The sequence below is a fragment of the Psammomys obesus genome, unplaced genomic scaffold (assembly GCF_907164565.1).
Source record: "Psammomys obesus unplaced genomic scaffold, mPsaObe1.curated_primary_1811, whole genome shotgun sequence".
Lineage (NCBI taxonomy): Eukaryota > Metazoa > Chordata > Mammalia > Rodentia > Muridae > Psammomys > Psammomys obesus.
Window position 1 is genome coordinate 57,757 of NW_026585987.1, and position 6,136 is coordinate 63,892.

The window sequence follows — 6,136 nt, forward strand, 5'->3', positions numbered from 1 at the left end:
ATATTTGGTCCTTGTAGAGCTCCTATCCTTTCCATATCATACTAACTCCCCTTCTTTCATATGATTCCCTGCACCCTTGAAGACCCAATTTCCCCTGTATTTATTGCTTTTTCTCAGTCTCAAATTTAGGATTTAGCTAGTTATTAAATGGCTAATATTGGCTAGCAGTGAAAGAGATAACAGTTGTCCAAGTAACACAAAGTTAAAAATTTTCTTAGAAAAAGGAAAACCAACCATTTAACTAAGCAAAGTCAGCAAATAGAACATAGGAAAAAGGAGAAAAAGAGAAGATAGAGAGCTAATAGTTTTACATACTTAGTCAACAGTTACAATCCAATTCTTAACTGTGTGAGGTTCTCATGAAAAATTTTAACTAGGTACACTAATAAAGAAAATACCAAGCTAGAACCTAAGTGAACTCATAGCTGAAAGGTCATGAGATATCACAGCAGCTCCCTTGTGCATTTTTATGAGTGTGAGCAAGGGTAGAGTGGCTGAAGGAACGCTGTGCTTGCTATTGCCTTTTCTGAGGGCAGATCACCTTGACGAGTGTGAATTAAATTGTGCCCAAAGTGCTGTCCCAAGTGTCCAAGAACAAAAACAATTACCTTTCTCTAAAGTCTCCTCTGAAAACAAACAATGGCTGCCAAGCAAACTGACTTTAATGAACATACTCACCCAGAAATGTCCTGAAGGGCTTTAACCATTAACCTTAATGAAGATATGCTTCCAAAATATATATGTGTGTGTTTATATATATATATATATATATATATATAATATATATAATATATATTATATATATTATATATATTATATATATTACACAAAACGGAGCAGCTCTCTGTGCATTCCTGGCATGGCATAGAGATATGCCTGACTCAGGTGGGCAGGTGTTTGTTAAATTGATTTGTTGTTCTGTTTAATCTTTCTTTTAGGGCATGGCTGACTTTTCTTTTGCAGTCATGTCTTTAGGGGATGGCAAATCCGATATTCTTCTTCCTAGCTCTGACTCTGGAGACAGCTCAGTGATTACACAGACACTTGTATGCACACAGGAAAAAAAATTGATTACACGGCTGGAAAGGATCTTTTTTCCCCCTTTAGATGGGAAAGTTTAAGTATGCCAGTCTTGAGCACATGATTAATTCTGTTTACATGGGGGGATAAATGGATACCATACAGGAAGTCAAGATTCCTCACAGTATTCAGAACTGACTCTCCCCTTTCCAGAGCTGTTCCATATTGTATAAAATTATTTTCTTTAAATTTCCCAGGATGTACTTTCCCTGAGAGACTATATTTAAAAAGTGCTTTTGACCGCAATTTAAGGGATGATTTTGCACCAGTTGGATATGTAAGTGGTAGAATGGCTTGATAATTAACTTTTTCTCAGGAGTTCAAAGGATCCAACCTGATAAATTTACCATGAGTTTCTTATAAAAAAAACATAAGAGAAAATAAACATATTAAAATCATATCAGGTAAATCAGACCCAAGAACATATCAGACAAGCTAGAGAAAGGAAAGTATGTAGTTTTCTCACTTGAAACGCATAGCATAAAAATATAGAAATTTAGCACTGTAATGGCTATGACTTTCACAGAACTTCATCAAACCACCTACTGTGCCTCAAGGAATGAAGGTCTCACACACAGAGACTGTCCCTGGAGCTTTAGCTGGCTGTGCTCCCAACTGTTGGCATAGCCTACTCAGTGCCTGCACGTTCTCTCTATGAGTAATCTGTATGTTCTGTCCATCTGTGTACACATTACTTTATACAGACACTTTCACCTCTGTAACTGTGTTCACCTGTGAACCATTGCCTTTGAACCCATGGCAGTCATATCCACCTCTGCTTCCTCAGGTTCCCCCCTGCATCTGGGTTCTGACTTTTAGCTTATCAATACAGACTTTTGCATCTCAGCTTTGTCTCCCAAGGCCTCTTTCAAGCTTCTCATCTTTGAAATCACTCTACAATATTTACATATTGGTATAGATGATAGTTTGATATACTTATTATTAGTTGTATGATCATAAAGTAAATATTAAGTAATAAACATTAGAATAAAGGAATTCCTGTTCTTCTTAGCAAGGAAACTGGGGATGTCTGAGAAACTGTTGTCATTGAAATGACATAATTTGTCTCACCTGGGCATTATTCAACACTAAAAACTAGAACATCAAAAAAAATTACAGTGAATGGAGGAATTTTTACTTTTCATACCTTGTAAAAAAAGGTCCTGTCTCTGGTCTTTATGATCTAGTACTATTATGACAGATCTGAGTGTGTGATTCAAACTTTTGCCAGTGGAGATAGCCAAAAAGTGGGATACAGGGTCACTGAAAAAATAAATAATGATTATAGCTGCATTATTTTAACCTCTCAGTTACTATGGGAAATTAAAAAAAAAAATCTAGAAAGTTAGTAAGAACAGCACTTATTGAAGCACAAGGCACTGAATAATAGACAAAACAATAATATATTTAATAAAATATGTGTCAGAGTCTAAATCATACATCAGACTGTGCCTTCTACTTAAAGGAATTTTATGTTGTTCTGTGTTTATGGTAGCATAAACACATTAGGGAAGCACATTTCTTTCATTCTTGCACACTTATGGAGATGTTTGAACATTATTTCTGTTAGATTTAGTATTTTGCTATTAAGGCATTTTATTTAAAAATAAAACACATATTTAATGTTATGGACAAGTTGCATAACAGAGAACTTTCAACATCTTTTTATCAAATATCCCATTATGGAAGAAAAATGCTTCTCACTCATAAGACTTGAGTTACAAATAAAGTTCTGGTTTAGGTTCTGAGACAGGCTACACTGTTGCAGACTTGTTTGGCTAAAAACTGAAGAGACAGCATGTATTCCTCAAAGCACTTGTAACATTTGACAGGGTTTCTCATGTCCTCAATCTCCTATTAAATTTTCGTGAGTTGACAAGAATTCTAGGGAGGACTAAGTAATTGATTGATCAGGATTCATAAGCACAGGTAAATTTCCATGTTCCAAATACACCCTAACAAGACTTTAAAACATCTACGATCCTCTCGTCTGACCACACAGCTATCAAGTGAGCTTGTCCTGGACTTTCCAGTCACAAGTTACATTCCGAAATAGAGAACAACAGCACATGTAGTAAATGGTTATAAGTGTTAGTAAAAGCCCTTGAAATGTAAAGCCTAGAAGAAAATACCCCCCAATATAAAGTTCAACAGAATTCTTCACATTTTATATTTTCTTTTATATTTAAGTTGGTCTATATTTAAAATATGGATTCACCTCTTTGTTTCCATAATAGGAAAACTCATTTTACATTGATAGCATGAAATATGCATCTCGTTTTTATAAATATAGAACAACAGAGAATATATTTTAATAAGAAGTATCATATGCTATAACCAAAAGACTTTATAAGTAATTACTCATAAAGTTTTAATAGTGATTCAATAATCACATTTACTGCAATTAAAATATAATTAATGATAGAGGCTTTTCCTTTTCATTAGTATTGGTAAGCATTCATAAGATGTTGTGCCTTATATAAGATTAATTTGGTGTTAATATTTCACATATCTATTATGTATGTGTCAGAAAATAGAATCATCAAGTATAATTTCATTATAGTTTTCAGAAAGTCAGACAGGATGATCATTTGTACTTAATTAATATTCATTAGCTAATTAGCAATAACTTGATAAAATATTCCTTCTGGCTTTAGAAGTTTTTGTTTTAATTTATATATATAAACATATAATTAAGAAAGCATATTCTTATTAATGTTATCATAATCTTTAATCATTCAGTATTGTACATATAGGTTATAGAAAATATAAAGAGATAATTGATTATTATTATGTTAGAATATGATTTGATGCAAGTCAATAACCCCAGTTCTTCCCATCATCCTTTGTTGCTCACTGGATATATCTAATACCTATTTGTACTAATAACAAAAATACTGAATCTCACAATTCTATGGCTGGACTTGGACTCTCTATGCATTATTGGGAATATACTGATGTTAACATGATTCTTTTTGCACATCTTGTGCCTAACCTGGGAAAGCTGTAGCAATTTAATTGCTATTGCACTGCTGTGACTTTTTCTTTCGTTTTGTTTTATCATTTATTACAATTTATTTAATTTGTGGTCCCCTCCATTATCTCCTCCTAATCCCACCCTCCCTCCCTATCCTCCCCCTTTGCCTCTTCCCTAGTCCACTGATAAGGGAGGACCTCCTCTGCTTCTATTTGATCCTAGCTTATCAGGTTTCATCAGGACTGGCTGCATTGTCTTCCTCTTTGGCCTGGCAAGACTGCAACATCCAGAGGTAGGTGTTCAGAGAGCCTGCCATTGAGTTCATGTCAGAGAAATTCTCTGTTCCCTTACTAGAGACCCCACGTGGAAACTGAGTCTATGAGCAACTTATGAACAGGGGTTTTGGTTCTTCTCCATACGTTGTCCTTGGTTGCGATATCATTATCTTCAGAGAGCCCAGGGCTCAGTTTTCATGGCTCTGTTGGTCTCCTTTCGGCGTTCCTATCTCCTCCATGTCTTTCTATCTACCCCTTCTTTCATAAGATTCCCTGCACTATGCCCAAAGTTTGGCTATGAGTCTCAACTTTAGGAATACTGTTACCTTAAGATCCAGCTATATTACTCCTAGGCATATATCCAAAATATTCTCAACTATATAACAAGGACATTTGTTCAACCATGTTTGTAGCAGATCTATTTAAAAGAGCCAGAAGCTGGAAACAACCTAGATGTACCTCAACAAAGGAATGGTTACATACATTGTGATACATTTACACAATGGACCATCTATGGATATAACATAGAACTTCTGCTCGGATGTGGCCCGTGGTAGCTTAGTAACCAAGTAGTTCCCCAAAGTAAGGGGAACAAGGCCTATTTCTAACAGGTTCTCAATGACTGGCTCTTTGACCTCCCCACCCCACCCCCAGGGGAGGAGCAGTCCTGTTAGGCCACAGAGGAGGACTTTGCAGCCAGCCCTGAAGATACCTGATAAAACAGGGTCAAATGAAAGGGGAGGAGGTCCTCCTCTATCAGTGGACTTGGAAAGGGGCAAGGAGGAGACCAGGGAGGGAGTGTGGGGTTGGGGAGGGAATGAGGGAGCGGGATACATCTGGGACACAGAGTTAACAAAATATAACTAATAAGAAAAATATTTAAAAAAAAAAAAAAAACAAGGAAATCATGAAACTTACAGGCAAATGGTGGTATCTATAAAATATTCATCCTAAGAGAGGTATCACAGAAGCATAAAGACACATATGGTATATATTCACTCGTAAGTTATATTAGCCATCTAATATAGGATAAACATATTAAAATCTATACTCCTAAAGAGACTAAATTACAAGGTGGACCTTAGGGAAGATGCTCAATCTTCATTCAGAAGGACAAACATGATAGACATCTGAAGCAGTAGAAGACAGGGAACGGGACAGCAGCCTACCACATATGGCCTCTGAAAGGCTCTCATGCTGTGACTTTTAATCCTCTAGCACCCAGTATAGATTATTCACACAGGCAGCAATCCCCTGAGAAAGGAGACATTAGTGAAGTGACAGAATTGTCATAGTGCAACTTTATTCAAACCTTCAGGATAAAAATATAATATGGATATAGGTAGATATCCTTGAAAGCCCACAGGGTCACTTTGGAAAGGCCTAAGCTGTAAGAATATATAAAAGCATGAAGTCACAATTTTACTTATTATATCTGTTGCATAGTCTGACTCTAAGTAATTATAGATATCTTAGAGTCTTGCAAAATACTGTTTCAAGAGGCATAATCCATAGTTTATATTCCCCAAAATATTCACTAAACCAAGTATATACATGTCACGTGATGAAAACATTTGAAAATGGTCAAATCCACAAAGATGGACTACTTGTATGATAGAAGAAATTTATGCTGAGATGTCTATATCTATTCTGTTTTGAGAATTTCTCACAACTTATTCTTTAGTATCTTCCCCCCAACACTGGGCCATATGTTGTTTATTGATATAGTTGTAACTTATATATTTATGTCATTTTACTTGCTATATTAAAAAAAATGAACTGCTTTCAACTTCCTGCTCTATAC